The following is a 23,567-nucleotide window of genomic DNA, read 5'->3' on the forward strand; positions in this document are numbered from 1 at the left end:
AAGAACCAGACAAGAGCAGTAGAGCAGTTTCCACTTTTGAGTGACATTTTACTTCACATGTGGCTCAAGAAATTAAATCATTCATCCCAATTGTAAAAGTAGCCATTTATGCTTTTAGAGCTCATTACAGAGCTGATCATTATAGCTGTGTTCAAACAGGTTCTCAAATGTTGTGTTGACAGCTCAGAGTCGATTCTACATTCTACGCAGTTATATGAAGTCAAAAATGGTTAAATATGAATGGATGTTTGACATAGTTTGAATGTCTTTATCATTAAGCCTGTTATAACTGTACAGCTTCACCTGATCAGCAGTGCAGTCTGAACCTTCATAAGAGAACGTACATAACACGTCTGCACAACAATGCAGAAACCGTACCTCAACACGTACCTCATGCTGATGTTAACTGAACACCGTTATCGTTAGCTTAACGACGTGCTGCTTGCCATTTGAGTCTTCTTACATTTGTCTTGCATCGTTTCCATGTCAACCGTTAACAAGCCCCTGAAGTCAGTTTTCCCGCCTGGCTTCAGTCACGTCACGCCTGGCTGTGAGTATCAGTCACGTCAGAAATTTGCCAAATAATCGTTTGGTTTCTCCATTGTATGAAACTGCTGTCCTAGATGACTCCAAATGTCAGTCAGTGTGCTGGTGTTTTTTCCCCCCAGACACTGCCTTCGTTCAGCCGTATGACTAATGCTGTCTTGAGGACCTGCTGTTCAGGGTGAGCTGTAACATGGAATATAGGTCAGTGCCTGGAGCCTGGAGACCCCTTTGTGTTCATAGTAGCTAATAGATGTGAAATGTGGTCTCATCTTGAGACTGCCGGCCTGAATGCAGCCCATGGGAACTTTGATCTTTAAAGCACATTAGCACTTGTGGGGGAACAAAGACCCCTTATTTTCTAGAAGATTTATATATATATATATATATATATATATATATATATATATATATATATATATATATATATATATATATATATATATATATATATATACTTATAACCAGTGTTGCCATAGTTACTTTGAAACAGTAATCCGACTACTGACTACTTCTTTAAAAAGTAGCTCAGTTAAGTTACTGACTACTTGCTTTTAAAAGTAACTAAGTTAGATTACTTTTAGTTACTTTCAGCAGAGGCTGATCCCCCGCCCCTATAACAGGAAAATGACTACCAGTTCTGCCAATACTCACTTTATTGACATGTATTTTAACCGGAACATCAAAAATGACACTGGCATTTGTAAACTTTTTCTTGAAATAGGCTTTGTTGTTTTTAAAATAAATAAATAAATAAGACAGTCTTTCTGTTCAACTCCGCCCACTTACAGGGTTGCCAATTCTCACGCATTGAGCGTGAGACACACGCATTTGACTGTCTTCACACGCTCACACGCCACACTTTCGATATCTCACGCCGAAAAAAAATCTAGTTTATTTACCTCTGATCCATATCTATGATTTAATGAGTTACTAGTTCGATCTGGCGCCAACCACCGGCGATCGATAGATCGTGATATAATACTGAATTTAGTCCATTTTACACCCCGCCCGGTAACAATTTACGTTCGCCGCCACCCCCCGGTTTTTTTCAGGTTTGACGTTGTGTTTTTGAAAGTAGACAGCACTCTGTCGCCAGCACAGAGTGTACAACGCACCTTAATGTTGTCATCCTTAACCGAAATAAAATCAAAATAATGCCTGTATTTCCAGCTGCTAAAGGCGACCCTCTCCTTCCATCTGACTTTGGCGCCGCAGAAATGACATAACCGCGCAAGAAACGTGTAGCCAAAAAATAAGAATGAATAACCTACGTTCCCCCGAAATGCAGAAATAGTAACGCACGATGTTTTAGATAAGTAACTTTAATCTGACTACTAGTTTTTAAATAGTAGTTGCGTTAGACTACTCGTTACTGAAAAAAGTAGTCCGACTACAGTAACGCGTTACTAAGTAACGCGTTACCGGCATCACTGCTTATAACTATATATAGTTACTACTTTCTGTGTGGCTCTTGCGGTATTGCTACGGTGTTACTGTGGTGTTACTGTGGTGTTAATGCGGTATTGCTACAGTGTTACTGTAGTGTTACTGCGGTGTTGCTGCAGTATTGCTGCTGTGTTGCTGCGGTATTGTTGTGGTGTTGCTGTGGTATTGTTGTGGTGTTGCTGCGGTATTGTTGTGTTGCTGCAGTATTGCTACGGTGTTACTGCGGTGTTGCTGTGGTATTGTTGTGGTGTTGCTGCGGTATTGTTGTGGTGTTGCTGCGGTATTGCTACGGTGTTACTGCGGTGTTGCTGCGGTATTGTTGTGGTGTTGCTGCGGTATTGTTGTGGTGTTGCTGCGGTATTGTTGTGGTGTTGCTGCGGTATTGCTACGGTGTTACTGCAGTGTTGCTGCGGTATTGTTGTGGTGTTGCTGCGGTGTTGTTGTGGTGTTGCTGCGGTATTGTTGTGGTGTTGCTGCGGTATTGTTGTGGTGTTGCTGCGGTATTGCTGTGGTGTTGCTGCGGTATTGTTGTGGTGTTACTGCGGTATTGTTGTGGTGTTGCTGCGGTATTGTTGTGGTGTTGCTGCGGTATTGCTACGGTGTTACTGCAGTGTTGCTGCGGTATTGTTGTGGTGTTGCTGCGGTATTGCTGTGGTGTTACTGCGATGTTGCTGCGGTATTGTTGTGGTGTTGCTGCGGTATTGCTACGGTGTTGCTGCTGTATTGCTGTGCTTTAGCGTTTGTCTTTGTTGAGTTTCTTTGTGGTACACCTATGTCTGCTCCCGCGCTCTTTGTATGCCAGCACTGTGGAACTGGGGTTGTGCATCTCAAGTACTGTGTACAGCACTGATACTACTGCTCATTTTCCTGTCTGGATTGTGGATGTCACAAATACAGATAATTCTCCACAACCATGGTTAAATGCAATTAGGGAGTACCAGGATGCATACTTGCATCTGTCCATTGGAACGTTTTCTGGAGCTCCGCCCACCCCAGAACATTTTCAGGATTAAATCTACAACTATGATTGATAATCAGCACTTCTCAAGACATGGAGCAGGATTTGGAGATGGTGGTAGAGTGCTGCGCTTATTCCTAGGTTGTCCCAGGGCCACGTGAGACGCGTACGTGTGGCTTCCATGCTTCCATCACGTTATTGTTATCGTTCTCCTTTCAATGCAGCTGTTGTGGTCAAAACTAGACCCAGAAATGTACTGAAAGGATCACAAATCACTCTTCTCTCTTTTGTTGGTCTTGGCAAAAGAAGATAAGTCCTCTGGAGCAGTATAACACCGTCGTCTGAAAGATTGTGACCGTCTTTGAGAAGCTGCACAAAGCAAAGTCACGTGTGCAGTAAGTCCAGAAGCCCAGAGAACAGAGGGCGGAGTAACCTCCAATACACGAATTCCTTACACCCACACCTCTCCCACACACACACACCACATACACACACACACCACATACACACACACACACCACATACACACACACACCACATACACACACACACCACATACACACACACACACACACACACACACACACACACACACCACATACACACACACACACACACACACACACCACATACACACACACACACACACACACACACACACACACCACATACACACACACACACACACCTCATGCACACACCTCACACACACACCTCACACACACACACACACACACCTCATGCACACACCTCACACACACACACACACACCATCCCTTTATCTCCATCAGTGGCTCATCCATCAGTGTGCACTTCACCTCAACCCTACTGACACATCTGTCCACAGGGAGCACAAGGGAGGGCAGAGGAGGGGAGGAGAATGGAGGAGACGACAAGGGAAGGGAGGAGAAGGGAGGAGAGGGGAGGAGAAGGGAGGAGAGGGGAGCGGAGGGGAGGAGAAGGGAGGAGAGGGGAGCGGAGGGGAGGAGAAGGGAGGAGAGGGGAGGAGAAGGGAGGAGAGGGGAGCGGAGAGGAGGAGAAGGGAGGAGAGGGGGAGGAGAGGGGAGCGGAGGGGAGGAGAAGGGAGGAGAGGGGAGCGGAGGGGAGGAGAAGGGAGGAGAGGGGAGGAGAAGGGAGGAGAGGGGAGCGGAGGGGAGGAGAAGGGAGGAGAGGGGAGCAGAGGGGAGGAGAAGGGAGGAGAGGGGAGGAGAAGGGAGGAGAGGGGAGCGGAGGGGAGGAGAAGGGAGGAGAGGGGGAGGAGAAGGGAGGGGAGGGGAGGAGAAGGGAGGAGAGGGGGAGGAGAGGGGAGCGGAGGGGAGGAGAAGGGAGGAGAAGGGAGGAGAGGGGAGCGGAGGGGAGGAGAAGGGAGGAGAAGGGAGGAGAGGGGAGCGGAGGGGAGGAGAAGGGAGGAGAGGGGGAGGAGAGGGGAGCGGAGGGGAGGAGAAGGGAGGAGAGGGGAGCGGAGGGGAGGAGAAGGGAGGAGAGGGGAGCGGAGGGGAGGAGAAAGGAGGAGAGGGGAGCGGAGGGGAGGAGAAGGGAGGAGAGGGGAGGAGAAGGGAGGAGAGGGGAGCAAAGGGGAGGAGAAGGGAGGAGAGGGGAGCAGAGGGGAGTGTGCTCAGTGCTCTTCTCAAGACTTAAAGTTCAGTAAATTCATATTTTATTGGCAGGGACCTTCACTCAGTATTTGTTACAACGTAAGTTGTTACCGGGCGGCTTGTAAAATGGACACAAATTAAGTATTATATCAAGATTGATCGCCAGTGGTTGGCGCCAGAGCGAACTAGTAACTCATTGAATCATGGATATGGATCAGAGGTAAATAAACTAGATTTTTTTTTCGGCGTGAGAAATCGGAAGTGTGGCGTGAGAGCGTGTGAAGACGGTCAAATGCGTGTGTCTCACGCTCAATGCATGAGAGTTGGCAACCCTAGAAATAACTTTGTGTCACCTCTGACCAGCAGGTCTCCTGCATGCCGGTCAGTCCTGGTGGTACCACACCAGCCAATGTGGGCCTCTGTGGTTAGAATACCTTATCATTAGAATAGGTTAGAATACATTATCATTACCTGCAGGTACATATCATTCAGCTGTTTGTGCCTCCTCTAATTTATATTTTGCAAGGAATTAACATAACCTCAACATCTGCCGTGCTACTGCTTGCATTATTTTTAAGCAGATGTTTGTTGCAGTGGTATGACCTGTATGGAGAGGCTGCGTCTGCCGTGTGGTGTGGTTATGGGAGTTCAGGTCACGTGTGAGCTGTATGGAGAGGCTGCATCTGCCGTGTGGTGTGGTTATGGGAGTTCAGGTCATGTGTGAGCTGTGTGGAGAGGCTGTGTCTGCAGTGTGGTGTGGTTATGGGAGTTCAGGTCACGTGTGAGCTGTATGGAGAGGCTGCATCTGCCGTGTGGTGTGGTTATGTGAGTTCAGGTCACGTGTGAGCTGTATGGAGAGGCTGCGTCTGCTGTGTGGTGTGGTTATGGGAGTTAAGGTCATGTGTGTGCTGTATGGAGAGGCTGCGTGTGCCACGTGGTGTGGTTATGGGAGTTCAGGTCACGTGTGAGCTGTATGGAGAGGCTGCGTCTGCCGTGTGGTGTGGTTATGGGAGTTCAGGTCACGTGTGAGCTGTGTGGAGAGGCTGCATCTGCCGTGTGGTGTGGTTATGGGAGTTAAGGTCACGTGTGAGCTGTATGGAGAGGCTGTGTCTGCCGTGTGGTGTGGTTATGGGAGTTCAGGTCACGTGTGTGCTGTATGGAGAGGCTGTGTCTGCAGTGTGGTGTGGTTATGGGAGTTCAGGTCACGTGTGAGCTGTATGGAGAGGCTGCGTCTGCCGTGTGGTGTGGTTATGGGAGTTCAGGTCACGTGTGAGCTGTGTGGAGAGGCTGTGTCTGCCGTGTGGTGTGGTTATGGGAGTTAAGGTCACGTGTGTGCTGTATGGAGAGGCTGCGTGTGCCACGTGGTGTGGTTATGGGAGTTCAGGTCACGTGTGAGCTGTATGGAGAGGCTGCGTCTGCTGTGTGGTGTGGTTATGGGAGTTAAGGTCACGTGTGTGCTGTATGGAGAGGCTGCGTCTGCCGTGTGGTGTGGTTATGGGAGTCCAGGTCACGTGTGAGCTGTATGGAGAGGCTGCGTCTGCTGTGTGGTGTGGTTATGGGAGTTCAGGTCACGTGTGAGCTGTATGGAGAGGCTGCGTCTGCTGTGTGGAGTGTTTAGGGGGTTCCGGTAACGTGCAGAAAGAGCTTCTGGCTTAAGTTTTCATTATCTTAGCGGTGACTGTCACTTTGCGAAGGGAGCTGGTGCATTGTCCTAATGTTTTATCAGTTTACTTTTTTTGAATTGTTACTCTGTGTATGTGTGTATGTGTGTGTGTGTGTGTGTGGTGGGGGAGGGTTACTATTTAATTGAATGTCAATGGTGTCCTGAAATCTAGAACACCCATCCATCATTCCACCTGTTCTGGAATGTGGATATAAATATGTGAATATGAATATGCGTATTCTGAAACCTGCTTGACACATTTGGCACGTTTTTACACATTTTTCTGCACAAAAAACTGCCTGTCGGAGTGAATCAGTAGTGATGACTCATGACCTGGTTTGCAGAGAAAGACGGTGACAGTAGGTTTACTGCACAACACAAACAGTCTCTCTCACACACACAAACAGTCTCACACACACAAACAGTCTCACACACACACACACACACACACACACACACACAGTCTCACACGCAAACAGCTTCTCACATGCAAACAGCCTCTCGCACACAAAAAGTCTATCACACGCAAACATTCTCGCACACAGCAACTATTTGTAAGAAACAGAATTCCTCTACTTCTTGCTGAGGGAAACTGGGGTCTGTTTATCTCGTCCCCAAATCGCCTTGTGTTAACGCGTGGTTTTGGCCCAACGAGGCTGCTTGTTCTGCATAGCAAAGAGCCCTGAGGCAGGGCGACAGGCTCAGACCTCCAGGCCTTTGAGCAGAGCACTGCAGCGTGAAACAAAGCCCACTCCAGGCCCATGGGAACGCAGTCCTGCTCTGATTGACTTATTGAACTCTTCATTCATTAGTGATGAGATCCTGCACTGATTGTACAGGGGGAAATAGATGACGGTATTGTGTGAATGTGTGTGATGTTGAGAGGGAGAGAGAAAGAGAGAGGGAGAGAGAAAGAGGGGGAGAGAGAGATGTGCATTCATACACTACAAGTCCAGTTTGAGGACTGTATCTGGAAGCCCAAATTGTATCTTATAGCTTGTCAGTAGATAGACAGACTGACAATATACTTTAGAAACAGTGGATATAATCCTTAGTAGTAATGGGGAACAATCTGTTACTTGATTGTCTGAGGTTGTTTATTTAACACATCACACTTAAAGCCTTTTCGCAGGTAATCAGCTCATGGCACAGCGTGTGCACGCTCTATATTATCTGGTTCGTGAGGTAAGAAATGGACACGTGAAGTGTTTTTGCAGGTGATTTTCCTTCATCCAGAGAGCACACGTGTGTTCTGTAAGTGCGTGCCTTTCTCCCTACACGACTCATTCTCTGTGAAACACGCAGTTTTAGCTGCGTAACTGACCGAGGGGCTCGGCCCCATCATCTGTGACGTGCACGCCGCTGCCAGTCAATGCATGACCCAGTAACTCCTGCAGGTCCCTGGTCCCTGTGGGTTCTCCCGCACGTATGCTGGTCTCCTCCCCATGGACACGCCTACGGTCAGCAGCTGTGTGTCTGCTTTTTTTGCGTTAGGTCTTTTGCATTAGTCTTAGAAGTGCAGTCCAGAAGTGAAACGCTATTCATTCTGGGTGTTTTTAAGTGCTATTTTTCTGGGTGTTTGTGTGTTTGTTTATCTGGGTGTTTATAACCTTTTCTCTCTCCACCCGGTTATGCACCAATCCTTCATTTTGTCCTTTCTGCCCAGTTGTGGACAACAAGCTTCAAGGCCTGTGGAGGTGTTCTTTCTTTCTTATCTTACCACTGGCACACATTTCTGAAATGATGACCTATAAAAATCATAAATTCACGCTGTTTCTTGTTACCACCTGTGTTTGTGTTGTTGTGTCCCAGCCAGGGTTTTCTCTCCCGCTCTCTCATTTAACAACAGAGATAAAATTCTGAGGATTTCCTGAGCGTGTGCCACATTCAGCTGTTTTCAGCTTCACACGCTTTGAGGTGCAGACAAGGAACACATTTCTTGTCAGCAAAAAATCAGACGGTGACATTTTACAAGTGGCTTATGCACAGTTCAAGTGCCTTTCCACCCGTGAGCATGAAGGTTTGTTAAATTCTGCATGTCTGCTGTCCGCTGAGACTGTAAGTGCAGACAGCCCAGACCTGTTTGGTAATAATGTGTCATATCATGTCTGATACATATCATGATATCATGTCTGATAGAAGAAGGCGGGTTCCGTGCTTGGCTACCAATTGGATGGTTTCGAGGTGGTGGTTAACAACCGGTCACAGAGCAAGCTCACAGATATACTGGACAATAATACACACCCCCTCCATGGGCTGTTGGTCGGACAGCAGAGCACCTTCAGCAACAGACTCCGACAGCTCAGGTGTAGAAAGGAGAGGTACAGGAGATCGTTTGTACCAACAGCGATCACACTGCACAACACACACAGTGCCAGGACACCAACAGACACCAACAATTCTCTGAATAACTGAGCACAAGCTGGCACTTTAAACTTGGACACTTTACACTTTTTGAATGACTGAGCATGAGCTGGACACTTTAAACACTCTAAACTTGGACACTTAACACCGTTTTTAAATCACTGCACTTTAAACACTCTAAACTTGGACACTTAACACCGTTTTTAATCACTGTATTTTGTGCTCTGCCACTTTTGTCCATTTGCAATAATAACACTCGTGCATTACAGACTAATTTTATCTATCATAAAGAGATCACTGTGAACTGCTTATTACTGTCATGCCACAGCTGTGTGTTTTTAAATTTATGATACTGTTATTATTATTATCATTCTCTTTAATCTTAAGTTTGTATAGTGTATTTTGTTTTTGATTGTACTGGAGTTGCTGCAATATGTGAATTTCCCACCGGGATTAAATAAACTTTCTATCCATCCATCCATCCATCCATCCATCCATCCATCCATCCATCCATCCATCCATCCATCCATCCATCCATCCATCCATCCATCCATCCATCCATCCATACATACATACCAACAGGGGGCAGAAGGGATAAACTTGCTTCTGAATGGCAGAAACAGATAGAAAAACAAACAACAAAATCCATGTTTTTTTTCTACCACTTTAGAGAGAAAGAGAAGTGTGTGCTTAGACGGCCCTTCAGGGGTCTTTTATAGCTCTTACCTTTGTCTGCTCGTCTCTTGTGTGACTGGCTCCTGTGTATGAAATCACGATGGCTGCAGGGTGTCATCGTGTAGCTGTCTGATCAAGCAGCACGTGCACATGATGAAGACACGCACCTGTGTGGGCGGAGTCACCAGCCACACACACCTGTCGTCTGTCCCCACATCTGTCGTGACTGTCGGGACAGAGACGTCTCTGGACAGATCAGGTCTTCTGTTTGACATCGCTGTCTCACTGCAGACACTGCTTGGAGAAGCTGGAGTAAAGACATGGAGATTGACTTAGAGAGGACAGGGACACTGTCTTTCACTGCTTGTGGTGCTTTTTGTCTTAGTGTCACTGCAGAAACACTGATGATTAAACATTTACATCTTGCAATCCAAGTGACATTCGGTTTCACCTGACGGGCGAAGCCTGCAGTGAAGGGGGCTATTTCCACAGTGCCCCTCTTCCTGTGTGAAGTGACCATGTTTTTTTTCTCTCCTCCGTCAGTGCCAACGCGGTCATGGATTTCCAGACAGTGCAGTTGTAATAGGAGCAGCATGTCCTGAATCTGTAATGGCTGCGGGACCGTGAAGCTTGAAGCGATGAACAGCACTGAGACTGCCTGCCATCACCCAGCTGAATAATTTAGCTCTTCATGTGTCCGCCTGGGAAACGCTACCCCCAGCCCCACAGGCTCTTATCAGGTTAGCTCAGTTACATCTGCACACATGAGCACGCTCCCTTACTGCATCATAAAACTCTACTGGCATGACACAGTCGCTGCAGTCCACTTCATGATCTACTGACATGACACAGTCGCTGCAGTCCACTTCATGATCTACTGACATGACACAGTCGCTGTAGTCCACTTCATGATCTACTGGCATGACACAGTCGCTGCAGTCCACTTCATGATCTACTGACATGACACAGTCGCTGCAGTCCACTTCATGATCTACTGACATGACACAGTCGCTGCAGTCCACTTCATGATCTACTGACATGACACAGTCGCTGCAGTCCACTTCATGATCTACTGACATGACACAGTCGCTGCAGTCCACTTCATGATCTACTGACATGACACAGTCGCTGCCGTCCACTTCATGATCTACTGACATGACACAGTCGCTGCAGTCCACTTCATAATCTACTGACATGACACAGTCGCTGCAGTCCACTTCATGATCTACTGACATGACACAGTCGCTGCAGTCCACTTCATGATCTACTGACATGACACAGTCGCTGCAGTCCACTTCATGATCTACTGACATGACACAGTCGCTGCAGTCCACTTCATAATCTACTGACATGACACAGTCGCTGCAGTCCACTTCATGATCTACTGACATGACACAGTCGCTGCAGTCCACTTCATGATCTACTGGCATGACACAGTCGCTGCAGTCCACTTCATGATCTACTGACATGACACAGTCGCTGCAGTCCACTTCATGATCTACTGACATGACACAGTCGCTGCAGTCCACTTCATAATCTACTGACATGACACAGTCGCTGCAGTCCACTTCATGATCTACTGACATGACACAGTCGCTGCAGTCCACTTCATGATCTACTGACATGACACAGTCGCTGCAGTCCACTTCATGATCTGCTCATCTATAGCAAAGAATGCCGGAAAGAGAACACTCACGTCTCAGCAAAAAACTTTATTGTTAATGTTATTAATGTTATTTTCTCAATCACAAGAAGTCATTTGAAAGGAGTGTGTGAGACGAGACAGTGAAGGAGGAGGAGGAGGAGAGAAATAAGAGATAGAAGGGAGATGTGTAAGGTCTTTGAGCAAAGGTTTGGTTTCAGTTTAACTGAACCACAGAGCTAATGGAATAAAGAGAGTTTTACTAATGATTCAATAATAACATTTAAATTTACCATTGATTCAATTTAATAACGATTCAATTTCACTCACTTAGCTGCATTAAAAACCTGAAGTGGATCCATATTTTCACCTATTTGACAACCTGTTTTGGTGTTTCATATAATGGGAAAATTGTTCTAACCCTCTTATCATATTTATATATTTAGAACTTTATATAATTTTAAGTTGATATTTAACACTGGAAAAAGAGCATGGTGCTTTATTTTTTAAACCGCATACATGGAGAGTTTATATTCAGGAACTGGATAATCACAAATATATTCACTAAACAATTTCTCCTGTGCAGAAATATGAACAGAAGCACGAATATATTTAATAATATGTAAATGGGTAAATAAGCTTTGTCTTGTACTGATACGTGTCTGTGAACCATAGTTATGTGCTGTTCCTAGTCTGCAGGTTTGGAGGTTACACACTCTCTTTAAGACTCTCCTCATTGGCTAGCCCCATCATTGGGTTGTCCCAGGTAGGGAGTTTAAGAGCATGTGATTGGCCCTCTGAGTAGGCTGAATGCCACCGCCCCCTTGGTTACATGGAGAGATGAAATCAGTACCAGTTTAATAACTGTTCACATGATGAATACGCTCAGTGCTACATGTCCCTTTCAACTAAGTCATCCAATGTGAGATTGTTACCTTAGCAACATTGAATTCACTGAATTTTATAATTTTATTTATTATTATATATTTTTTGTGTTGATTTGAGTTTGTGTGTGACGTCAAAGGCCACTTGTGCTTTGTGTTTTTGGTTTAGAAACAAGAAAGGTGTACAATAAACTGCATGCAAAACAAACATAAGCACTGCAATGTGCTTTAAAAATACTGAATGCCAAATGTTATTATTCAGCCTTGATTTCCTTCTAAATGTGCTTTGTGTAATATCCTGCAGTAGAAAAACAGAGTCACTTTTGAATCAGAATGAGCTTACAGCAAAAAGGCAAATATAACCCAGGACTGAACCGCAGGAGCCTTTTGTAATATGTTGATCTAACACATCCAGAGCTCCACCATACAATCCTTATATTATCATAGGAAATTACAATAATGTTATTGCATGTAGGAATAAAAAAATAAAATGGCAAACTGTTTATGGTGTAATTATAGCACAAGGACCTTGCAAAGAGACAGCAGGGAACCCTGAAAACAAAAAGCATATCCCGTGTGCGTGTGTATGTGCATGTGTGTGTGTGTGTGAGTGCGTGCGTGTGTACACATACGTGCGCGCGTGTGTATGTGCATGTGTATGCGTGCCTGTGTGTGTGCATGCGGGTGTGAGTGAGTGCGTGCGTGTGTACACATATATGTGTGTGTGTGTGTGTGTGAGAGAGTGCGTGCGTGTGTACACATATGTGCGCGCGCATGTGTGTGTGTGTGTGTGTGTGTGTGTGTGTGTGTGTGTGTGTGTGAGAGAGAGTGCGTGCGTGTGTACACATATGTGCGCGCGCATGTGTGTGTGTGTGTGTGTGTGTGTGTGTGTGTGTGTGTGTGTGTGTGTGCGCGCGCATGTGTGTGTGTGTGTTTGTGTGTGTGTGTGTGTGTGTGTGTGTGTGTGTGTGTGTGAGAGAGAGAGTGCGTGCGTGTGTACACATATGTGCGCGCGCATGTGTGTGTGTGTGTGTGTGTGTGTGTGTGTGTGTGTGTGTGTGTGTGTGTGTGTGTGAGTGAGTGTTCACGTGATGAATCACTGCTATTCCAGTGTCCAGGTCCTTTTCTTTCCCTCCATCATGCCTCCAATCATCGCAGCTGGACGGCGTTTTAAGCGATGACGCTGGCTGGACCAGGAGTCTCAACTACCTGCGTCTGGTCCTCAAGTTTCTGACCTCTTTTTTTTATTTTTATTTTATAAAAAGTAAAAAAAAAACAATTGTGTGCAATTAGTGAGGATGTTATTTCATGCCACATGAGCACAGAAGTCAACACTAGCCCCACGTGACTAGCGTAGCGGGGTGTGTGAGGCAGGACATGCGTAGCAGGGTGTGTGTGTGTGAGTCTGCTCACATGGCTGACAGTTAACAAGGTGGAAGAGCTGGTAGAATGAAACCTTGAAGAATAACATGTCCCCTTGATGTCAAGCCACTGATCACATGCACTTTGATTTAAGTCCCCTAAGTGCGGAAGTCCTTTGTAACGGAAAAGTGTGCAGCATCCTAGCAACCAACTACGCAAGCTGCGTGTGCATGTCTACGATGACTCTTCCCACGTGCCTAGCAACGGTATCTAGTGAGGCCCGAGGTAGCTCCAGATCTGGAGAGAACATGGGTGTGCTCCGTGCCCCTGTGGCCTGATCCCTGCTCGTTTTACTGGGGCAGGGCTCGCCGTCATTAGCACTGGAGCTCCAGGCCTTTCCATTTGTTTGCTTTGAGAGTGAATGCAAACTCTCTCCTCCCCTCTTGAAATCTTAAGCTAAAACAGGCAAATTCACTCACAAAGCTCTTTGAGCAATGCTGTGTTTTACCTGTCAACATGGGGAGAAGATTCCAGCCATCCTGGGCTCTTTGTGGCGTGTGTGTGACCCAGACTGGGGCAGGAGTGGGGCAGGTGCTGAAGACACGGCCATGAGGAGCAGAGCTGAGCCCGTCAGCCTGCCGCCGAGCAGACGCCATCCACCCAGAGAACGGCCCTCTGCACGTGCTTACACATCAGCAGAGTTATTGTGTTGCTGCAACCCTGTAGCTGCTCAGACGTGTCCATGTGGAACAACGCTTCTCAGACTACAAACAAAATGACGATATAAAATGGAATGGAACTTGTGCAGGAAGTGAATAGTTGATCACTGATTGCACTTTTGTTTTGCAGTGATATTCATCCACGTTCCCTACAAAATAATGATAAAACATAAAAAAAAGTTTATAATGATTTTTGTTTTAGACTTTGCCATACATATGAACCCAAAGGCTTGATGCTTTTTCCTTAAAATAAATGAGAAATGCAAGCAAGGTCAAAATGAAAATAGCAATTGATTAAATAACATATTGTGCTACTGTTGGTTTAGCAAAACTGATTTAATTGCAGGAGTCGTGTAGAACTCTTATTCTGTAGTTTCGCTTTTGTAGTCTCCAAGGTAGCGTGCATTCAGCGTGCTGGTTCTGTTCTCATACGCTGAATTCCCTATGTGATCGCCTCTGCACTGCCGTCCTCTGTAAAGTCCTGTCAAAGGGAGTCATTTCAAAGTGGAAAATGCAGAGCATGTAAATCTTTTGTCCTCGGTCTAGACGCACGTCTGGTGTCGCATGCCCGGTGGCGTGGTCATGTGACCAGTTGTATGAACCGCGTGATTGGCACCTAATTTAGCCAGAAAAGGGGGACACCATTTCTGATGTAATGCATTCACATGCAGCTGTAGACATTCATTCCCATTGACAAGAAAAGGGTGAACAGCAGTGGGAGTGACACCCCTGCAGAACGTGCAGCGATGTTTCATGATGGAGTCGTTCTGTGAGGTTCTTCCAACGTTTCTCCACAACCTTCAGCCAGGCAAGAGGTATCAGAGTTTAGCCAGTTACAAGATCCCTTTACTCTCTCTGTATAAGTACGATGAAATATAACTTGGATCTAGTGTGTGGCTGTAGAATACAAATACACGAATTACGAAGCACAAAAATACAAGTTCACTTTGCTGAACTTTGTTGCTTCTGAGACTGAATGATTAAGTGGTAATAGTGGTAGCACAAATCACAGCAAGTGGACAGGCCAAAGAATAATTAGATACGTACACACAAGTGTGAATGTAGGCGTGATAAAATATAGCCGAAATTAAACTTGATGATGATGACTTACATTTTAATAACATCAGAGATGAGTGGATAGGAAATGATGTCCGATTGTCTGATTGTGAAGTTCTGTGGCACTGTCCAGAAACCAGGAGGGTAGAAGTGCTGTATCCATGGTGATTTTGAGGAGATGGAGATGCTAGAGGTTTTGCATGTGTAGTGGGTAGTGTAGATTTATTCCCTCTGTTCCACTGTTCTTCAACCTTTTTACCTTTTTTCCACCTCTCCGCTTTCCTGCAGTGCATTCTACGAGTTGCGATTTGATTCCAGTTATAGATTCAGTGGCATTCCTGTAGAAGTGCTGTAGGAGCCTAAGACAAAAACCTGTTGGAGTTAAAGGTTTATTATTATGACTCCACACTCAGCTGACTCACTATTGCATTAAATCAGTGCAATGATGGTTGTATCATGAGCTAATTTTATGATGAGGTAGGTTAGACATGTGGGTGGGTTAGACGTATGTGTATATTGGTCGTGCGGGTGGGTTAGACGTATGTGTATATTGGTCGTACGGGTGGGTTAGATGTATGTGTATATTGGTCGTGCGGGTGGGTTAGACGTATGTGTATATTGGTCGTGCGGGTGGGTTAGACGTATGTGTATATTGGTCGTGCGGGTGGGTTAGACGTATGTGTATATTGGTCGTGCGGGTGGGTTAGACGTATGTGTATATTGGTCGTGCGGGTGGGTTAGACGTATGTGTATATTGGTCGTGCGGGTGGGTTAGACGTATGTGTATATTGGTCGTGCGGGTGGGTTAGACGTATGTGTATATTGGTCGTGCGGGTGGGTTAGACGTATGTGTATATTGGTCGTGCGGGTGGGTTAGACGTATGTGTATATTGGTCGTGCGGGTGGGTTAGACGTATGTGTATATTGGTCGTGCGGGTGGGTTAGACGTATGTGTATATTGGTCGTGCGGGTGGGTTAGACGTATGTGTATATTGGTCGTGCGGGTGGGTTAGACGTATGTGTATATTGGTCGTGCGGGTGGGTTAGACGTATGTGTATATTGGTCGTACGGGTGGGTTAGACGTATGTGTATATTGGTCGTGCGGGTGGGTTAGACGTATGTGTATATTGGTCGTGCGGGTGGGTTAGACGTATGTGTATATTGGTCGTGCGGGTGGGTTAGACGTATGTGTATATTGGTCGTACGGGTGGGTTAAACGTATGTGTATATTGGTCGTGCGGGTGGGTTAGACGTATGTGTATATTGGTCGTGCGGGTGGGTTAGACGTATGTGTATATTGGTCGTGCGGGTGGGTTAGACGTATGTGTATATTGGTCGTGCGGGTGGGTTAGACGTATGTGTATATTGGTCGTGCGGGTGGGTTAGACGAGGGAGGAACATGCCCACCGGTTACTCGGTGGCTGGAATCCACTGTGTGTTGATGGACAGAAGCTTCAGCTACTCAGCTGGAGTACCAAAAACCAGTGAACTACAGCAGTTCCCTGCTGAGCCTCTTAAAGCAAAGGTCTGTCCTGCCAACTGTGCTGTTAGGACCCTTATAAAACAAAAGAGATGATTATCTTTCTCCAGTTATGTTGGTGGCACTGTGCATTGTGTGCACTGTCGTGCATTGTGAGAATAAATGAACAGTGACACAATTTTTGTAGCTTTGACTTCCAGTACATGTAAGGAAACAAAGATACTGAGAGCAGAGTGTCAACTTTAAGTGCTGTTTAAATCCAGTACATGTGTACAGTCTGTACGTACAGGTTGAACCATACTGTGGAGAAATCAAGGCTATAAATGGCGTCCTCCTTTAAGAGCACCGCAGGGCTGCATAAGGCCCCTCAGGTGCTGCTGGGTCTGCTCTGTGTTCTTACATCATTTGTAAATGCACAAGAACAAATGGTCCAGAAATTGATCTGGGGGTGTTTGTTCGATCTGGTCCTGTATGTTTGTTGAAACTGATTCTATTTGTTGGAACTGGTTCTACATGTGATTTGATGGAACTGGTTATCAAGGTGTTTGTTGTTGCCTCTGCAGGACCAAAGAAGTGTGAATTCCAGTGAAGGTTAACCTGCTCCATGTGCTAACGGGAGAAGTTGGCGAGCTGCTAGGTGCACAAAAGCATCTTCTCTCTGCAGAATAAACCACAGGTCTCTGACCTCAGTGAACAGTGGTTCAGCTTGCAGCAGGACAAAGACAAAACGAAAGCAGTTATGGGGCTGCTGGGAGCTACAACGGTATGTGCTGCACTACACCAGTCCTTCCATCCACCACGCCTCACACTTATGTACCATACCCCAGGACAGAAAACCCCAGAAAACCCCAGGTTCAGATGGGCTAAACAGACTTTTACTAACCTCCGCCCTCAGTGGGAGGACTTAAACCCCAGTGGGAGGGTTTAGCAAACGTAAATCACATTACCATTACTTACTATTGGAGTTTTCTGAAGAAGATTCTTGTTATTAATCAGCTCATCTATGGAACATATGATAGGTCTCTACCTGAACACATGAATTCTTACTATTTATGGCATTCCATTTGAGAAATTTGAGCATTTTTCATTCATTATTCTCCATTCACACACCTGCACTAGCTGGTCTAATGAACTACTGGTTATTTAACCAAAACATATGCAGAACATTCTCACCATCGCACTAAATTAATCAATATTTCAGCCAGTACTTCACCATCTGTGACTGAATAAGTTTTATATAAGGACTTAACAATTTAATGTGTTTTTATGTGCATTTGACAAGATACAATAAGCTCCTCTAAAGCAGAGTCTGAAAATACCACTAGAAATTAATTATATTTCATACCCTCTGTGTATGAATAAAACATTCTGATTATTTTGATATCCTTACAAAATAATATGCCTCTTCAACATGAACAGAACTGCAGTGACGTATGGCTGGATGGAGATGCCTCGGTAATAAGCAGAGGTACCACGACTCAGTAGCCTCTTCAGATCGGGCGGAGATCTGAATCCCTGCCCAGCCTCCAACAGCTGTGTGAAGTTCAGCAGCACATGCAACTAGGGCTCTGGAGACCAGCTTCCAGAGAGCAACTGGGGGCTTCAGTCTGATGTAGGATCTGTCAAGTCATATCCATGACCCATCTATGTCCTCCTGTATATAAGAAAAAAAAAGTGTGTTAGGTGTAGATAACCTAATAAATGATGTAAATAGCTCCATTTAAAAGCCACGTTCCAGTGGTCCGATAATTATTCCGTGCACCGCGGTGTCCTGAGCGATGGCAAGCACGACCCCCATGGGAATTATAGGCTGAAGATCAACAGTGGTCCAGGGAGCGCAGACGTTAGCCCAGCACGGCCTCTCCTGCACACAGCACTGCGCCGTCTTCCACACACCAGCCCCTAGCTGTATTTTTGCTCTCGGCACATCTTTGCTTTATACTTCAACACTCATACGTGTGTATTATGCATGGAATGTACTGGGAGGCAGCTGAGGGCAGAGTGAGTTGAGGACACTCTGTCAGTGTTGGAGCATCCTGTCAGTCATTCCACTCACACACACGTGCAGCTTCACAAGTGCGTTACCCCACCAGCGTATGATCAGCTTGCATGTACACGGGGGTACGTTTGTTTCCATTTTGCTGGAATCACACTGATGGTGCATCCCGTCAACAAGACTGTCCCTGCCTCGTGTGATTTCCGTGTATTAGCTAGAAGTGTTATACATGTTAACATCATGCTAAACTGATATTAAAGTGAACATGAAAAAATGCTTTCTCTGTAGACAATAAGAAAAAATCTTTTTTTTTCCTTAAGTTTCCCTTAAAGTTCTGTTTGTTCAGACTGATGTGATTGGCGGTGCAGTGCCACTCCCCTGGTGTGATAAGGTATCAGTGCTCCCTGTGACCATCTATATAACCTAAGCCCCAAACATTCTCTGGCTTTTGTCAAACATAAATAAGAGAACTACATCACTACATGACTTACAGCTTGCTGGACCTCTAATGTTGCATTATAAACATTTTCATGGTCCCCAGAAAATGCTTTAAGTAGTTAAAGTGGGTTGGGGGATGAAGTTCATGGCAGGAATTCCCAGCTCTCCGATACGCTGCAGAGTTCAGTTCCAACCCAAATCCATCACACCTCACCAAGACCAACACCAATACCTCAGTTAACATGAAACATTAGAGCCAGTAGGGGGGTTGCAATCTCTGCAGGGCAGTAGAATGCAGGTGTGAGTTCTAGCCCAAGCCATAGGCAGCTCCCAGACCGCGTCCTCTAACAGCACGGTGCAGATTCATGGCAGTTAGCCAAGGGGACAAATCTGGAATGAAAAGGGCCGTCGTTCTGCGATTATACTAAGAGGCTTTGGAGCCATTAGTGAAAGTGGCCATTGTTGAAGGGGGAGTAGAGTGCACAGGTGCACTCCCCTGTGCTCAGGAGTGTCTTACTCAGCCTCCCGGCAGGGAATGTGTTCTCATAATTATACAGATCATTTCCAACAGCACGTTTGAGTGTAACGGCCTTACACGGTTTAGTGTACTGCTTTCTATCTCACAGTGGTGGTGTTGGTGGTGTTCATACACCCCCAGTGCCATGAGCTCCGTCAGCTCCAGGCTTTTTATGGGCGTGATCAGTAACCAAACACCCCCTCTCCACCTTTTAAACAACCACAACCGCCTCTGTCTTTCTCTCTTTCACTTGCTCTCTCTGACTCTGTGAAGTTTTTAACACATTCTTTTGAGTTAATCTTGACGTTTTGCTGATGTCTGATTGCGGCTCAGGTAAACAAACAACCAAATCTGATTACGGCTCGACACGAGCCTCAATCTGTTGTCAGACTGTGCGGGCTCAGTGCAGACAGTTCAACCATGCTGCATAAACATGTGATCAGTATTCTACATAGGTAGTATTAGTTACTCTTAAGAGCATCTGTTTGATAGTTTGCTTGACGATGTCTGATGAAAACAGAAAGATGACCACCATTCAGGTTGTTATTGTCAGTAGGGCAAGGTTAGTCTGATGCAGAAATTCTTATTAGGCCTGTGGGTGACAGAATGAACTTTGCCATTTGGTAAGACTCCCTGATGCATAAATTTAGACTCCTCATTGAACCCTCCAGGGGACAGGCAGACTTTGGTCTTATGTAAGATTCTAATAAGATGCCATTTTCTCAAACGTGGATCTCCAAAGATGAGGCCCTTTTTCCTCTTTGCTGAGTAGAGAATGAGCATCACTTGTATGTAAGGTTCATTAGGGAGAAGCAGAGACTCACAGCCAGATTTCACATATCTGTTGTGTGCGGGGTTGCACAGAGCCCAGACTGTGTGCTAATGAGGTGCTTCACAATTGTTTCCATTTTTGCTTAATGTTTTCAGTTCACATTATCAAAAGCTGCCTGGATATCAACATGGGTGGGTGTGTGTGTGTGTGTGTGTGTGTGTGTGTGTGTGTGTGTGTGTGTGTGTGTGTGTGTGTGTGTGTGTGTGTGTGTGTGTGTGTGTGTGTGTGTGTGTGTGTGTGTGTGTGTGTGTGTGTGTGTGTGTGTGTGTGTGTGTTTTACACAGAAAGCAGCTTTCATGTTTAAAGCTAAAAAAGAGCAAAAAGATGTATATATGGTGAACACATGTGTCTTGTATGTAAAACTCTGACCTGTCATGTTGCTAGCATGATACAACTGCATTAATAAACCATTATAAACATTGGGCATTGCACTTCCTTTATTTTTCCTTACACACCTCCTTGTACTAGAGCAGTCTTCTCTCTTATCTTCTCCCCTCCTTGGCACACACTGCATCTCATTTCATAAAGGCCAGAGTATCTTCACAGCCATGGAATGAAGTATTGCCTGTCTGAGAGAAATCCTTTCAGAAAATCACACTCATTCCCGTTTGCCACTGTTTCAGCTTCCTTTGATTTTGTCAAGTGCTCCATTTTGAAATACTCATCTACCCTCCCCTATCTGACCTGTCTCACCCCACCAACAGTCCCCCCGTCACCATGTTATCTGACCTGTCTCACCCCACCAACAGTCCCTCCATCACCACATTATCTGACCCGTCTCACCCCAACAACACTCCCCCCCCATCACCATGTTATCTGACCCGTCTCACCCCAACAACACTCCCCCCCCCGTCACCATGTTATCTGACCCATCTCACCCCAACAACACTCCCCCCATCACCATGTTATCTGACCCGTCTCACCCCAACAACACTCCCCCCATCACCATGTTATCTGACCCGTCTCACCCCAACAACACTCCCCCCGTCACCATGTTATCTGACCCGTCTCACCCCAACAACACTCCCCCCGTCACCATGTTATCTGACCCGTCTCACCCCAACACCACTCCCCCCGTCCCCACGTTATCTGACCCGTCTCACCCCACCAACAGTCCCTCCATCACCATGTTATCTGACCCGTCTCACCCCAACACCACTCCCCCCGTCCCCACGTTATCTGACCCGTCTCACCCCACCAACAGTCCCTCCATCACCATGTTATCTGACCTGTCTCACCCGTACAGAGTAGAGGAAATAAATCATGCAGAGTAACATAAAAATCAAGGTGATATGCGTCATACACATACATGTACATAACACATCCCTGCACTTGGGTTCAATAGCATCTGTTCTGCTCACTGATCTCAGGGTCACAGGTGAATAGGAGAATTTATTTGCTCAGGCCTTTTTTCTATTTGGATGGGCCAAATATATCCTGGAAAGCTCTTTATTGAAATGGACAGTCTGCATTGTTAGGGGAAATAGAAACACAAGTTCTAAGACCTTCAAGAAGAAAGCAGGAAGTGGGTCAAGGAAACACCCTCCGAGACGGTGGGTCTTATTCGGAGACAGCGCGTCTGGCGTCTTTGTTGGAAAGGCAGGAATGCTGTTGAGGGTCACGGGTAAAGACAGACGCCGCTCCACGGGTCTCCGCGCTTTGTTCTCTCCCTGTGTTTGCAGCGTGTTACTGACGCTCCACGCGCTGCTTTGGCGCTGCTCCTCTTGCAGGGCGTCCGGAGTCGAGCCCACGAGGCCGGATGTGCACCCGCTCCCTGGCCCAGCACACGTCTGCAGAAGAGCCGCCTCACTCCCTCTCACATTAGAAACGGCTTGTGTTCTGATTAGAATTAGAGTGTTGCTCGGACGCGGATTAGAGAGATACGGATTACAGAGTTTACAAAGGATGAAATGAAGTTTACGGGGGCTCCAGGCAGTATCTGCTGTTGGTGACATGCTACGGCGCACTAAACACTGGCTTACAGTGCAGTCCTGGTTGTCCTGTGCCAACTGGGCTTCTGTCCTACACAAGCCATCGTCTGCATCCCACTGAAGACCAAATCTCCAGCCATTTCCAGATTGCTCTTCACATATCATTATTCCACACATTCCTGCAGTTACCTAAGGGTGATGGGTCTGCAGGTGATTATATTAAATTTCAGAAGTTCATGTGAGGTGTTTACATGGGTACAGCAGATGAAAATAAAACAAGACACTAGCCTGACTTCATGACACATAACACATGGATTTCTATTTGCATATCTCTTAGCTGTACGGAGTCTGGTTCTCTTTATGCAAGATCAAATGTACATCTTTTGCTGCTCTTAAACAGTAAACGAGACGTTCATCAGTTCTTTGGTTTAATCCACATGTAGGCTTCATAAATGTCAACCATCCTTTGCCCAGGCTATCACATTGTGGGCTGTTAACCTTCTCAGCTGGATGTAACAGCCACACTGTTTCAGCTCCTCCTGAGCGCCTGTTCTGTTGTGTAACGCATCAGAGTGCAATCAGGCTCCCTGGCATGTGGAGGAAAAAGGAGTTCAGATTGAGACCATCAGGGTGGAGGGCTGTCCAACGGACCTCACTCTCGCTTGACGGGCAGGTTATCCCCTCCCCCCTTCCCCTGAAGCCACCGGTGCTCGCCCTAATCCTGAGGAGAGCAGGATGTGCCCTAATCCCAAAGAGACCAGTGTGTCTCCTAATCCCAGAACACTCCCTGCTGTGTCACAGTCTCACACGACAAAGCAAAAGCAATGCTTTGGTGAGAGGGCAAAAACACACGCAAAGGAAAAGACGTAAGACTGGGAGCGTCTCCTCAACATTCCCCTCACAGACATAATGTGCCTCCAGCCATTAGAGAGGGAGACACAAAATTTAGGAGGTTTTTGGATGAAATTCTTAATCGTCTCCATCTCCATTTTGAGTTTCTCAAAGCTCAATCTCAATACCTTCCAGTCTCCTTTTAGATTCTGTAGCAATAAACCATTTTCATACAAAATTGGCCTCTGTATTATGAGATCCACACCAAAGTGTATTGTATTTGTGCATTGTTGATGGACTCTGTGGGTTTGTGGAACATTGATTAACTCCTCCAGAAAGCAGCTTTTAAAATGTCAATGAAATGCTGTAATGTATTATGTGCCATAAAGTGTTGCTATACTGAGTATCTCACTCCAGCTAATGCTGGACAAAGGGTTTCAGTCACAGTTCATCATAGCTCTCTTCACTGGTGATTTATCGTTTTTTAAGGAGCTGATTCCAGATGAGTCCAGTGAAAAAGTAAGTGATCGTGTACCTCAGAACCTACGGCTCTCACAGCAGTGGAGTCAGAAATGTCACCACTTAGTGTGGTGGGCTGTTAAGCTTCTGTTCAAATTGAAATAATGATTTT

General features: G+C 46.0%; 1 long non-coding RNA gene across 1 annotated transcript; it reads left to right on the top strand.

Annotated features, from left to right (window-relative positions):
• Positions 1 to 568: 568 nt before the first annotated feature.
• On the top strand, positions 569 to 20,535 carry LOC143528430 (uncharacterized). The gene is made up of 4 exons (XR_013134455.1): positions 569 to 747; positions 9,791 to 9,987; positions 16,955 to 17,154; positions 17,811 to 20,535. It is a non-coding gene; the product is annotated as an uncharacterized LOC143528430 (long non-coding RNA).
• Positions 20,536 to 23,567: the final 3,032 nt, after the last annotated feature.

Source organism: Brachyhypopomus gauderio, chromosome 12, assembly GCF_052324685.1.
Source record: "Brachyhypopomus gauderio isolate BG-103 chromosome 12, BGAUD_0.2, whole genome shotgun sequence".
Lineage (NCBI taxonomy): Eukaryota > Metazoa > Chordata > Actinopteri > Gymnotiformes > Hypopomidae > Brachyhypopomus > Brachyhypopomus gauderio.